At 45.0% G+C, this 15,416-nt stretch overlaps 1 protein-coding gene across 2 annotated transcripts in view; it reads left to right on the top strand.

Moving 5' to 3' along the window:
- Window positions 1–15,416, top strand: part of CLPB (caseinolytic mitochondrial matrix peptidase chaperone subunit B) — a 142,581-nt gene that overhangs the window by 85,117 nt on the left and 42,048 nt on the right. The gene's annotated exons all lie outside the window — the stretch shown is intronic.

The following is a 15,416-nucleotide window of genomic DNA, read 5'->3' as shown; positions in this document are numbered from 1 at the left end:
TCATCCACAGAACCAGTAATCTCATCATAAAAGGCGATTAGATTAGTCAGGCATGACCTTCCCTTGGTGAATCCATGCTGACTGTTCCTGATCACTTTCCTCTCATGTAAGTGCTTCAGGATTGATTCTTTGAGGACCTGCTCCATGATTTTTCCAGGGACTGAGGTGAGGCTGACTGGCCTGTAGTTCCCAGGATCCTCCTTCTTCCCTTTTTTAAAGATTGGCACTACATTAGCCTTTTTCCAGTCATCCGGGACTTCCCCCGTTCGCCACGAGTTTTCAAAGATAATGGCCAAGGGCTCTGCAATCACAGCCTCCAATTCCTTCAGCACTCTCGGATGCAACTCGTCCGGCCCCATGGACTTGTGCACGTCCAGCTTTTCTAAATAGTCCCTAACCCCCTCTATCTCCACAGAGGGCTGGCCATCTCTTCCCCATTTTGTGATGCCCAGCGCAGCAGTCTGGGAGCTGACCTTGTTAGTGAAAACAGAGGCAAAAAAAGCATTGAGTACATTAGCTTTTTCCACATCCTCTGTCACTAGGTTGCCTCCCTCATTCAGTAAGGGGCCAACACTTTCCTTGGCTTTCTTCTTGTTGCCAACATACCTGAAGAAACCCTTCTTGTTACTCTTGACATCTCTTGCTAGCTGCAGCTCCAGGTGCGATTTGGCCCTCCTGATATCTTTCCTACATGCCCGAGCAATATTTTTATACTCTTCCCTGGTCATATGTCCAACCTTCCACTTCTTGTAAGCTTCTTTTTTATGTTTAAGATCCGCTAGGATTTCACCATTAAGCCAAGCTGGTCGCCTGCCATATTTACTATTCTTTCGACTCATCGGGATGGTTTGTCCCTGTAACCTCAACAGGGATTCCTTGAAATACAGCCAGCTCTCCTGGACTCCCTTCCCCTTCATGTTAGTCCCCCAGGGGATCCTGGCCATCTGTTCCCTGAGGGAGTCGAAGTCTGCTTTCCTGAAGTCCAGGGTCCGTATCCTGCTGCTTACCTTTCTTCCCTGCGTCAGGATCCTGAACTCAACCAACTCATGGTCACTGCCTCCCAGATTCCCATCCACTTTTGCTTCCCCCACTAATTCTACCCGGTTTGTGAGCAGCAGGTCAAGAAAAGCGCCCCCCCTAGTTGGCTCCCCTAGCACTTGCACCAGGAAATTGTCCCCTACGCTTTCCAAAAACTTCCTGGATTGTCTATGTACCGCTGTATTGCTCTCCCAGCAGATATCAGGAAAATTAAAGTCACCCATGAGAATCAGGGCATGCGATCTAGTAGCTTCCGTGAGTTGCCGGAAGAAAGCCTCATCCACCTCATCCCCCTGGTCCGGTGGTCTATAGCAGACTCCCACCACTACATCACTCTTGTTGCACACACTTCTAAACTTAATCCAGAGACACTCAGGTTTTTCCACAGTTTCGTACCGGAGCTCTGAGCAGTCATACTGCTCCCTTACATACAGTGCTACTCCCCCACCTTTTCTGCCCTGCCTGTCCTTCCTGAACAGTTTATAACCATCCATGACTGTACTCCAGTCATGTGAGTTATCCCACCAAGTCTCTGTTATTCCAATCACGTCATAGTTCCTTGACATCACCAGGACCTCCAGTTCTCCCTGCTTGTTTCCAAGGCTTTGTGCATTTGTATATAAGCACTTGAGATAACCTGTTGATCGCCCCTCATTCCCAGTATGAGGCAGGAGCCCTCCCCTCACAGACATTCCTGCCTGTGCTTCCTCCCGGTATCCCGCTTTCCCACTTACCTCAGGGCTTTGGTCTCCTTCCCCCGGTGAACCTTGTTTAAAGCCCTCCTCACTAGGTTAGCCAGCCTGCCGGCAAAGATGCTCTTCCCTCTCTTCGTAAGATGGAGCCCGTCTCTGCCCAGCACTCCTCCTTCATGGAACACCATCCCATGGTCAAAGAATCCAAAGCCTTCTCTCCGACACCACCTGCGTAGCCATTCGTTGACTTCCACGATTCGACGGTCTCTACCCAGGCCTTTTCCTTCCACGGGGAGGATGGACGAGAACACCACTTGCGCCTCCAACTCCTTTATCCTTCTTCCCAGAGCCATGTAGTCCGCAGTGATCCGCTCAAGGTCATCTTCTTAAACCACGAGGCCCCCGCGTTCCTGCTGGCTTCTTTTTAGGCCATGCCCTTCCTGTTTTGGACATCCATACTATGCAGATCATCCATCCATGGAGTTGCACAGTCAAAGATAGAGCAGGATCCCAATAACCTCATAAGAAGCAAAGATCTTGAGCCAAATTAATCCTTACTGTAACAAATCGAGTTACTCCAGGGATAGATTTGGCCCTTGATGTGAATGAACTGCCACCCAAAATCTCTAAAGACTGGCATTACTTAAATAGCTTAGTTTGTATCCCTGACACGTTTTCCAGCTGAAAACAAATATATAATCCTAGTTTATTTAATCTTTTAAATTCCTTTTCCTGTAATGTAAAAGAGGTTGTGTCCTACACATGGCCAGGTTCTCTGCAGACATTCAGCCTCACTAGCAGCTGTGCTTTTGAACCTCTGTTCTTTGAATATTTTCCCGTAAATGAAATCATGGCTGGGAGGGGTGCCATACTGGATAAAGAATAATAAAAGCCAGTGATCACAATTACCAGGCTCATATTAGCAACTGGGAGCCAGGGATTGCTATCTCAAGGTGAGGTCTGACAAAGCTAATACAGTGCGTCTCTTATTAAAAAGATGGGTTCTCCTCCTTTACATTTGGCACTATGTCACAAGAACCTCTTAGCCCAGGTGAACCTAGGAGCTTTGTTACCTCCTGCCTAGCACAAGAAGAGCAGAGTATCAGTCCCTGCCTCTCTTTCAGAACACGTAACACTGGTGTAATCCACTTATATGGCAATGATGTTCTATAAAAGTTTAATCAGAAGAACTAGAGATCAGTTATCGGACGGGGAAAACAGTCCCCATTCATAGCACTTCACGCCATGTAATGGAGCGTCACTTTGACTGGTGGCTAAAGTCAAATGTAATCAAGGTCAGGCTCTCTTTGTGATTTCCTCTCCAGTAGTGCCTTTGTAGCAGTAACACTATGCATGAGCCCTGGCTTTTACTGACTGCCCCAGTCACTGATCATGGGAGTTCATTGGTCTCCGGGTCACAGGAAGAAAGCAAGCAGTGCAGACTAAGGAACAATTGTGACTTGCTTTGTAGAGAGCCTTGCCCAGTCATGCACGGGGAGAAAAATGGTTGGTGTTAAAAATCAGTGAAAGTTATGTCTTGCTACCAAACAGAGAGTGAGATCCTGACCCCCCACTCCAGCCCCTCTATGGGTAAAAGGGCTGGAGCAGTGTAAAGTGGCTCTAAAAGCCCCAGTTCTGACTGGAGGAGGAGTCCCCTGGCAGAGACCCCGATGAGACAGACATAAGGCTGCCTCCTGAGGACTCCCTCACTGGTGCTGGTGTAGGGAGTGTGCCAGGGATGGGGAGGTGTTGCTGGTCCGGTTGCAGCCCACAGCCCTGCAGACTTTCAGGGCTGTGCTGCAGCCATAGAGAAGTCCAGGGCTGAGTTACACCAGGGGCCTCTCCAGCCCGGGAACAGCCAAAAATTAGGAGGGCAGAAAGTTGGCTTAAAGCCCCTTGAACCCCACATCTTCCTGGGGGGCAAGGTCTTTGCGGTGCCTCTTAGAGTCACAGCACAGAGTCGCACCCAAAGAACTAACAAAAGCAGGTCCCAGCACTTCAGTCCTTCCTCTCAAACTTCGGCAGGTTGCCATCATCAACTGTGTCAATGTCTCCATGACCCTCTGCAGTCATTGCTCTGCCATCATCCTTGTGACTAAGAGGGCAAGAGTCATTTTCGAAGGCAGAAGTGCTGCACTTCATCCAACTAGTCTGGGGTGCAGGAGACTGGCACGAGCCTAACCCTCTCTTGGGACATCAGCTCCACCACACTGCAGGCCTTTGGAGCAAGAGTTCTGCTTCTGCCCCCAAATCTGAGACTTCAGTGTGTTAAATTAAAAACAAAACAAACAGAAAAACCCCTACAATGAATAGATTCTAAGGCCAGAAGGTCATCATCTAGTCTGACCTCCTGAATGACACAGCCGAGAGAACTTCCCCACAATAATTCCTAGAGCAGACCTTTTAGAAAAACATCCAATCTTGATTTAAAAATGGTCAGAGATGGAGAATGCACAATGACTCTTGGTAAATTGTTCCAATGGTTAACTATTCTCACTGTTAAAAATGTATGCCTTATTTCCAGTCTGAATTTGTATAGCTTCACCTGCCAGCCACTGGATCGTGTTATACCTTTCTCTGCTAAGTTAAAGAGCCCATTTTGAAATATTTGTTTCCCACGTAGGTATTTATAGACTACACAGTTCCCCTTAACCTTCTCTTTGTTAAGCTAAACAGACTGAGCTCCTTGAATCTATCACTATCAGGCATGTTTTCTAATCCTTTAATTATTCTTGTGGCTCTTCTCTGAACCCTCTCTAATTTATCAACATCTTTCATGAATTGTGGGCACCAGAACTGGACACAGTATTCCAACAGTGGTCACACCAGTCCCAAATACAGAGGTAAAATAACTTCTCTACTCCTTGAGATTCCCATTTATACATCCAAGGATCACAGTCGCTCTTTGGCCATAGCGTCACATTTGGGAGCTCATATTCAGCTGATTATCCACCACAACCCCCACATCTTTTTCAGAGTCATTACTTCCCAGGATAGAGTCCCCTATCTGGTAACTGTGGCTGACATTCTTTGTTCCCAGATAGATGCTTTTACATTTAGCCATATTAAACGCATATTCTTTGCTTGCACCCAGTTCACCAAGCAATATAAATCGCTGTGAATCAGTGATGTGTCCTCTTCATTATTTACCACGCCCCCAATTTTTGTGTCATCTGCAAACTTTGTCAGTAATGTTTTTGTTTTCTTCCAGGTCCTTGATAAAGATGTGAAATAGCATAGGGCCAAGAACCAATCCCTGTGGGACCCTTTTGGGACCGCTCAGTGATGATTCCCCAATTACAGTTACATTATGAGACCTATCAGTTAGCCAGTTTTTAATCCATTTAATGTGTGCCATGTTAATTTGATGTCATTCTCGTTTTTTAATCAATTTGTTGTGCAGTACCAAATCAAATGCCTTACAGAAGTCTAACTATGTTGCGAACCTAGTGAGCAGCGAAGAGAAGAGATGCAAACAGAGGGAATTTGTATGGGAGTTTGCCTGGGGAAGAGCCCACAGAGTTTCTGCTTTTCAGGCTTGTACGAGCAGTAAATACATTATCCGAGGAGGCTCTTAGAATAGAATATCAGGGTTGGAAGGGACCTTGGGAGGTCATCTAGTCCAACCTCCTGCTCAAAGGTAGAAAAAATGGATAGTGAGGGGTCAGCTGTTATGACCTGCACAGGATGCACTGTGTTTGTCTTTCTCCTAGAGGAGAGAAGTGACTTGGTCTGTGCGAAGTGCAAGCTGGTCTCCATACTGGAAGAAAAGGTCAAAGAACTGGAGGCCCAAGTATCGACCCTGCATTGCGTCAGAGAAAATGAAGACTTCCTGGATAGAAGTCAGGATTTGGTACTGCGGGCACAGCATGCCAAAGAATCAGAAAGGGCAGTGGAGGGGGGACTGAAGAACAATGAAGAAAGTTGGAAAGGAGTCAAAGGGGGCTGGCAGTTCCTAAAAGATGTAATACTGGAGGTATCAACATCAAGCGATTTCACTGCAGAGGAAGGAAAAGAAGAGCCAGAGGAGGCCAGTGTGGCTGCACAAGGAGCTTTTGAGCTATTTAAAAACCAAAAGGAATACATACAGGAAATGGAAAGAGGGGCATGTCACCGAGAAAGTATACATGGGAATAGCACGAGTGTCTAGGGACAGAATCAGGAAAGCCAGGGCAAAGAATGCGTTCCAGCTGGCAAGGAATGTAAGAGACAACCAGAAGGAGTTCTTCAAATATGTCAGACAAAAAAGAAAGCTCAAGGACGGTGTGGATCTGCTGCCCAGTGTTGAAGGTGAGCTGGCACGGAAGATGATAGGAAAGCAGGGTTGCCCAGTGCCTACTTAGCTTCAGTCTTCTCACAAAAAATAACATGTGACTGGATGACTAGTGAAGTTACCAGAGAAAATAAAGGAGAAGGGATGCAAATCGGGATAAAGAACACGTCAGAGATCGTCTGACCAATTTGAATGAATTCAGATCAGCGGAGCCAGATGCTGTTCACCCAAGAGTACTGAAGGAATTAGCTGAAGAAATCTAGGAGCCACTGGCAATAATATTTACAAACTCATTGATGATAGAAGAGGTCCCAGAAGACTGGAGAAGGTCTAACATAGTGCCCATCTTTAAAAAGGAGGAGCCGGGAAACTACAGACCAGTCAGCCTGACCTCGATATCTAGGAAGCTACTGGAGTAATGTATAAAACATTCAATTTGCAAATACCTGGAAGATGAAGAGGTAATTATAAGCAGCCAGCATGGATTTACTAAGAACAAATCATGCCAAACCAGGTTGATTTCCTTCTTTGACAGGGTAACTGGTTTGCTGGATAGGGGAATGAGGTGGACATAATATACCTGGACTTTAGCAAGGCTTTTGACACAGTCCCACATGACATTCTGAAAAGAAAGCTGGAGAAATGTGGGCTTGGTGGAACTATCATTAAGTGGATACATAATTGATTAAACAACCACAAACAAAGAGTAACTATTAATGGAGTGATGTCAGGTTGGAGGGATGTCTCAAGTGGGGTTCCACAGGGATCTCTTTGGGGTCCGGTCTTGTTTAACATTTTTATTAATGACCTGGGTGTAGGAATAGAGAGCATACTGATCGAATTTGCAGATGACGCAAAGCTGAGGGAGTTGCCAACACTTTGAAGGATAGAACTAAGATCCAGAAGGATCTTGATAAATTGGAGAACTGGGCTAGGGACAAAAAAATGAAATTCAACAAAAACAAAGGTGCTACACGTAGGGAAGAAAAACCAAATTCACAAATACTGAATGGGGGATAACTGTCTTGGCAGCAGCACTGCTGAGAAGGATCTAGGAGTTGTGGTGGATCACAACCTCAACATGAGTCAGCAGTTCAATGCTGTTGCAAAAAAAGCAAATACAATTTTAGGTTGCATTAACAGAGTCATGGCATGCAAGTCATGGGAGGTGATAGTACCACTCTACTTGGCTCCGATTAGGCCTCAGCTGAAGTACAGTGTCCAGTAGTGGTCACCAATATATAAGGAGGATGTAGAGAAACTGGAAAAGGATCCAGAGGTGAGCAGCAAAGATGATCAAAGGGATGGAATGCAAGCCATATGACCAAAGGCTGGAGGAACCGGGTATATTTAGTTTGGAAAAGAGGAGATTAAGTGGGGACAGTCTTCAAATACTTAATAGCAGTCTTCAAACACATGAAAAGCTGCCAAAAAACGATGGAGAAAAGTGTTTCTCTCTTGCCACGGAAGGCAGCAAAGAGGCAATGGGTTCAAACTACAGCATAGCAGATTTAGATTAAATCTCAGGAAAAACTGAAAGAATAGTAGGACAATGGAACAGATTGCCTAGGGAGGTTGTGGAAGCTCCTTCACTGGAAGTTTTTAAAAGGAGGCTGGCTAGCCATCCTGTCTTGGATTGTTTAGACACAACAAATCCTTCATCTTGGCAGGGGGTTAGACTAGATGACCCTTGTGGTCCCTTCTAGCCCTCTGATTCTATATTATGTCAACACTGTTACCTTTATCAGCCAAACTTGTAATCTCATCAAATAAAGATATTAAGTTATTTTGACAGGATCTATTTTCCATAACCCATGTTGATTTGCATTAATTACATTACAGTTCTCTTGTTCTTTATTAATGGAGTCGCATGTCAGCTGCTCCATTATCTTGCCTGGGATTGATGACTGACAGGCCAAAAATTACCTGGGTCATCCCATTTACCCTGTTTAAATATTGGCATAACATTAGCTTTCTTTCAGTCCTCTGGAACTTCCCCAGTATTCCAAGACTTATTGAAAATCAGCATTAACAGTCCAGTGGGCTTCTCAGCCAGCTCTTTTAAAGGTCTTGGATGCAAGTTATCTGGACCTGCTGATTTAAAATATCTGACTTTAGGAGCTGCTGTTTAAGATATCCTCCCTAGATACTACTGGAATGGAAAGTGTTTTATCATCATTGTATAATATGACTAGATTCATAGTTAGAAAGGTTTCAGAGTAGCAGCCGTGTTAGTCTGTATTCACAAAAAGAAAAGGAGTACTTGTGGCACCTTAGAGACTAATAAATTTATTTGAGCATAAGCTTTCGTGAGCTACAGCTCACTTCATCGGATGCATTCAGTGGAAAATACAGTGGGGAGATTTATATACATAGAGAACATGAAACAATGGGTGTTACCATACACACTGTAACCAGAGTGATCACTTAAGGTGAGCTATTACCAGCAGGAGAGCGGTTGGGAGGGGGGGGCAACCTTTTGTAGTGATAATCAAGGTGGGCCATTTCCAGCAGTTGACAAGAACGTCTGAGGAACTGGGGCGGGGGGGGGAGGGGGAATCAACATGGGGAAATAGTTTTACTTTGTGTAATGACCCATCCACTCCCAGTCTCTATTCAAGCCTAAGTTAATTGTATCCAGTGTGCAAATTAATTCCAATTCAGCAGTCTCTCCTTGGAGTCTGTTTTTGAAGTTTTTTTGTTGAAGAATTGCAACTTTTAGGTCTGTAATCGAGTGACCAGAGAGATTTGAAGTGTTCTCCAACTGGTTTTTGAATGTTATAATTCTTGACGTCTGATTTGTGTCCATTTATTCTTTTACGTAGCGACTGGCCAGTTTCACCAATGTACATGGGAGAGGGGCATTGCTGGCACATGATGGCATATATCACACCGGTAGATGTGCAGGTGAACGAGCCTCTGATAGTGTGGCTGATATGATTAGGAAGCTTTTCCTGAGATTAAATCTGCCACAGACTACATCATCTGTTTCCCCTGAAATACAGAACAGAAATATTTATTGAACACTTCTGCCTTTTCTGCATTATCACTGATAATTCTACCATTTCCATCTAGTAATGGACCAATATAACTGTTAGCATTCCTTTTGTTCCTAATATAGTTAAAGAACTCCTTATTTCCTTAACTACTGGCCATAGCTTTCTCCTTGTGTCCCTTGGTTTCCATTACCAATTTTCTGCAATTCCTAACTTCTTATTTATATTCATTACTATCAACTTCACCTTTATTCCATTTGTTAAATAATTTTTTTTTTAATTTTATTTTTTTACAGCTGTCTTCACCTTCCCTCTCAACCAGATTGATTTTGTAACCAGTGCAGCCTTTTTCCTCAATTGTGGGATTGTGGTTTTTGGTGCATCTAGTAAGGTGTTCTTAAATGATTCCCAATTATCATTCACAGTTTCCTGATTAAATTTTTTCTCCCAGCTTTTTTGGCTCATAATTATTTTCAGCTTTATGAAATTTGCCCTATTAAAGCACCAAGTATATATATTACTACTCTGGACTTCATTCTGCTTACACCTTATAAATGTGATCAAGTCATGATCATTTGTACATAAGCTACCATTAACTTTTAGTTCTGTGGTCAGTTCCTCTTCGTCTGTTAGGGCAAGGTCTAATATAGAATTCCCTTGTGTTGGCTCAACACTTTTTGAATTAGGAAATTGTCATCTGTAATGTTTAGAAATTCCAAGTAGCATGAGACCTCCAGCATATGCCACTCAAATTGAAATTTCCGATGATCACACAGGTTTTTTTCCCCCTTACACATTATAGATAGGTGCATAAGGAGCCAGTCATCCTGTTCCCTTGTATGATTTGGTGTATGTAGCAGACACCAACTAATACCCCATCTTGTGCTTGATCTGTTAGGGTATGATCCATAAGCATTCAAGATCATTTTCTTCTGAGTTATCAGTGACTCAGAAACAGGTAATGCCAATTTTGAGGTAGAGTGCCCCTCGCCATCCCATTTTGGATACTCGATCCTTCCTAAATAGGTTAGAAACATTGATTTTAACATTCCTGTTGTGAGACTCATCCCACCAGGTTTCAGTAACACCAACTAGATTGAATTTATGCTCATAAATGAGCAATTCGAATTCCTCTTGTTTGTTACCCGGGATCCTAGCATTAAGGTAGAGGCAATTTAATTTTTTTTTCTTTTCACGTCGTTTGGTTTCTTGATTAAGTTTATTCACAGCATCTTGAATTTTGTGCTGAGTGTCCATATCTTCCCACTTTTTACCTCCCCTTTTTTATTAGTTTAACCCCCCTCCTGACTACTCTAGCCAACCTGTCCCTGGGGAGACTGGTCCTCTTTCTACTGAGGTGGAGGCCATGCAAACTATACAGCCCCCTCTCCCCATAGAAGGTGGACCAATGTTCCACAGAACCAAAGCTCTCCACCCTACATCACTTACCTAGCCAGTGATTCACTTTCAGCATCTTCTGCCATCTGTTTTTCTGTGCTCGTGGGACAGGAAGGATCTCAGAGAAGATCGCTTGGACATTCTTCTTCTTCAGCATGCTTCCAAGTCCCTTGACATCATCTACTATCTGCAAGATATCCCGCGACGCAGTGTCATTAGTGCCACTATGAACCATTAGCAATGGTTCCTTGCCCATAGACTTCAGAAACCTATCCAGGCTTAGAGCAGCATCTCATGTCTTGGCTCCAGGCAGGCAGTACGCCATCCTGTTGTCCATCTGTTCCTTGCAGAATGTTCTTTCGATTCTTCTGAGTATTGAATCTCCAGCAAGGATTGTCTGTCTTCCTTGCACAGCTGGAGAAATCTGTGTGGGTAAGCTTGATTTTCTTATAGGTTGTATACATCCATACCTGTCCCATACAGCTACCCATTCTTTTGAACCAGCTGGATCTAAAGTGGTATCTTTCGTAATTTCTACTTTGAGGACCCGATACTGATATGAAACTTCTAGCTGTGTGGAATTTCTCCTGCTTCTCTTCTCTCTGATGGCCACAGGCCATCTGTCTGCAACCATGCACAATGCTTCCTTGACCTATTGTGGTTATGAACTTCCAGGCCTCCTCTATGACTCCCTCTCTCACTGATTCCTTTGTGACCAGCTCTGTTCTGCCTGGAACCTGGGTATTGGTATTTCCTGAATCTGGTTGTCTAGGAACTCCTCGGCTTCTCTGATTCTTAGTAGCGTCTCAACTTGCCCCCCACCCCCCAGTTCAAGAATCTTTTCCTCCCAGTAGCGCCACCAAATTCCACTTCATGCCCAGGAAATCCCTTATGTCATCAGGCAGGAAAGAGAACATAACACATCCATTGCCGGTCACTGCCACCGTTTCATCACTGGCCATCTTGATATCACACACAGTGCTGAAGCTGGAAGGAAAGGCTCTCACAGTCCCTTTCCACACTCCCCTGCTGGCGGCTTCTGTTCACAGCTCTCGAGTTCGCCTAGCAAGTGACCCCGTCTTCCCTGCTTAGCTCAGCTGAGCTCCAGAGGGAGTGAATAACCTCGCAGAGACTTCAAACAGCTGGACTGATCAAAGGTCCAAGGACTTACTCAGGGGCCCACAGCCCAGCTATGCAGCCTGAACGCAGAGAGCAAACAAATAACAGTCAAACAAACAATCCACAATGGGACCAAACACACCATTCACTAAGTTCTGTTACCTCCAAGCACAGAAGTCTGTAGCTGAGCCTGGCGCTACTCCCTCTGAAACTCCCCTGTTAAATGCCTCTGTTCGAACAAACTTCTTCCAGGTAGGGTTAGGAAGAAAGCTCCTGTTTGTCAAAAACTTGAAGGGTCTCTAGATATTACAGTGATGAATGCAGTATAAAACCAAGATAGATGGGCAAGGATAATGGCCTGACCTCAAATTCTGTTTATAAAATGGTGGATTTTCCTCTTCTATTTTTTTCTCTGCTGTCTTCATTTTGTGAAAAGTGCCAAGGTTTTGAAATTTGTTGTCTTTCTGATGCAGAATAAAAACGGGACCTTGGGAAAAAACTAGAGAGAGACCCACCCTAGAATCCAGGCCTGATGGTTCGGTCACTCACCTGGGAGGTGGGAGACCCAGGGTCAAGTCGCTGCTCCAAATCAGGCAGTGTGGGGGCTTGAGCCAAAGGACTCTCTTGTCTTACTGGACAGTTGGCGACTCCAGAGGTGTCTCCTTCTGTCTCTCAGAAATTCCATCCTGGACCTGAGAAATCTTCCCAACAAAACCTTTGTGAAACATGAAATAGAAAAACAAAGTCACAGGAAGATGATGGTGCAGGCTTTGCCCTCACATAGGCCTTGTCTACACACATAAGCTGTACCATTTTTAACTACACCAGTATACTTAAAGCAGTACAACCCACCCCCAGTGTGAATGCAGTTATACTGGTATAAATGAGTTTATATGGGTATTGGTTGTTCCCAAGCGGGGAATTATGCCTTCTTTTACTGCATAGGCACTGTAATAATAATCGGTATGTGTCTAATAGATCATATCTGGGACCCTACCAAATTGACGGTCCATTTTGGTAAATTTCACAGTCATGGCATTTTAAAAATCTTGAATTTCATGATTTCAAATATTTAAATCTTAAATTTCACAGTGTTGTAACTGAGAGGGTCCCAGCTGAAAAAAGGGTCACGGGGTGCTGGGGCGGGGGGGCACACAGCTATTGTAGGGGGGGCGTTGTATTGCCACCCTTACTTCTGCACTGTCTTCAGAGCTGGGTGGCCGGAGAGCGGCGGCTGGTGGGCAGGTGCCCAGCTCTGACTCCAGCAGCAGCAGCAAAGTAAGGGTGGCAATACCACACCATGCCACTCTTACTTTTGCGCTGCTGGTGGTGGTGGTGCTGCCTTTAAAGCTGGGCATCCAGAGACCTGCGGCTGCTGGCCGGGCGCCCAGCTCTGAAGGCAGCACCGCCAGCTACAATAGCCAGATTTCACAGGGGAGATCAGATTTCACGGTGCATGACATGTTTTTCATGGCCCTGAATTTGGTAGTACCCTTTTCATATCCATTTCCCAATGGGCTCATCAGCACTGCATTAAGCATTGTAGCTGTGGGGAGCCTGAGTAACCTGTTTATCCAATCTCCGTGTAACGTAAGCGTTTTCCTGTTTCAAACCCAGCTGCAGTCATAGGACGAGGGAGTGGAAAGCAATAATGCAAGACAGAATTCCGTTCAGAAGAGAGAAGCAGACATGCTCTCACTCAACACTCTGGTGCCTCTTTTGAGTGGCCTGCCCCGAAGAGATGCTCAGGCAGAGGCAATGGGAGGGATTCTGCAAAGCACTAGCTTGCCTTTGCTCATGGTGACGTTAAAGTGCAGACTCTCTTCGTGAGCTGAATAGTCTCGCTTCCTTCCCCGAATCTCTTGTGTCCTCCTGTTTTAAATTCCAGCACCATGTGTCACAGGTGCTTTGGGCTTGCTCTTCCCGGGGGAGATGGTTCCCAAAGGGACGAGCATCACAGTTCTCTTCCATTACTTCTCCTGTTGTGCACTCCCTTCTTTTTACATCTAAAGCAGAACTGATCATATGGATTCCACCAGCACAGCTTGTATTCCTCTCACTGCTTTTAAAAAAAAAATTAAGTATTTGTCCTGATATATAGAAAGACATAGATATATAGAAGGAGCTGCAGTAGTTTGAGCCTGGTGATATATACGAAGCCTGCGGGAGATACACAGTTGACACACTGGATTCTATCCTCCATGTGTCATTCCACTGGGATCAGCAGTGAAGTTATTGCTCCATATGAAACATCAGGACTGATGGGATCTCTCAGTTATACAGTAGACTGATAGCAGCAGCCAAAATTGGATTGTTTGCTATTTATTTTTTTTAACTTCTGTCAGGGTCACTACCATAACAGGGAAACACTGGCAAACTGGCTGATGTGTTTTATCCACTCTGGGTGCTGCAGCTTTCGCAGCAGAGTTCGGCTTTTGTTGCGAGAGTGTCGCCTTCAGAAGACAGTTTAAATGCTTAGACTGTAGACCAGTTGGAGTCCCAGGTGTTCCCTTAGAAAGACCTGCTTTTAGCTAAATCTCTGCATTGCATCAAGGTCCATTATCAGGGTGCTGTATTTTCAGTGTACCAACAAGGCATAATTGTCTAGTGGTTAGAGCACAGGATCGTTAGCCAGGAGGCCTGTGTTCAGTCCCACTGACTCACTTGTTGACCTTGGGTAAGTCATATGCAGAAGGATGTACAGACGGCCACCTTTGGTGCTCTGCAGAGGAGTTGGATGGTCAGACAATAAGCAGAATTTCCAAAGCAGAAAGCGCGCAGTGTTTGTCCCTTGGAAAACTGCTCTCGGTACTGGGTGTCAAAGCTACCTGGGTGCCCAGTCATTGGGATTTTCAAAGCCTCACTGCTGTGTTCTTCAGGCCTTTCTGTTCTCCTTGTTTCTAATTGTCACAGCTTCCCCCAGTGCAAGCTCACTGGAAGGCAGATTTTTTCCTAGTAAGTTCCAAGGCAATTCAGAGAGCCACAGTGTACTCCAGCTTCTTGACCAGGATTCCAGGGCTAAGAACCCTACACTTGTGAAATGCAACGTGGGAATTTTAAAAGGGAACTGTCTGCTCAAATTACTCAAAGTTGACTAATTCAAGTCTCCTGACAGAACCCCCTTTAAATAGGACGTCCTGACACCTTTGCAAAATACCCTTTAAATCATTGCTCTAAGGTTTGTCTTCTGCTCATATGTAGATGTTTGTCAGCTTCTCTCATGTTGAAAAGACCCTATCAATTGATCCCTCGTAGGCTTTTTGTGCTGTCTCCCATCACCAGTTTCTAGGCACTTTCCATGTAAAATTTGACTGGCAATAGCAAAGTCCCTAGTGGACTTCATGTAGTCTCTGGTTCGTCCCTTTTTGTCGAGTTATAGAAATCTCTGCTCAGGCTGGATTTTTTTCAGCTTCCAGTTGAGGAGCAGGAGATAGTTGCGGCTGTGAATGTCATTCCGGTCATGGTGGGAAAGGCTTTCTCAGCGTTAGCAGCATTTCCTAAAGATGATCAGAGCCTGGACTCAGCTAATCTCCTGAAAGTTCATTCCACACCTTGCTTTGGGTTTGTGATCTGCTTCATTCCAGAGGAGTGCCGCTGGCTTGGTGGTTCAGAGATGGGGGCGCAAGGTCTAATGGAGCTGGGACTGGATCTTTTAATGATTTTAAGGCCTTAAGCTGTCAGGGGAAGGGGACTGAGAGCCAGTGGAAGAACTGAAGCACTGGCCTGATGGGCTCACGGTGGCCTAACCCATGAAGGAGGAGGTGGGAAGCTGCACACTGCGCCAGCTGGACACTTGGCATTGTTTTCGGCTTCAGATACGGCACATTTCAGTAACAGAGTGCAGAGAGGACAAATGCATGAATCATTGGGCCTAGTTCCTCATGCAAGAGGAGCAGGACT

The sequence above is a fragment of the Chelonia mydas genome, chromosome 1, assembly GCF_015237465.2.
Source record: "Chelonia mydas isolate rCheMyd1 chromosome 1, rCheMyd1.pri.v2, whole genome shotgun sequence".
In the NCBI taxonomy this organism is placed as follows: domain Eukaryota; kingdom Metazoa; phylum Chordata; order Testudines; family Cheloniidae; genus Chelonia; species Chelonia mydas.
Note: the sequence above shows the minus strand (reverse complement) of the source record. Positions and strands in the feature narration are given on the sequence as shown.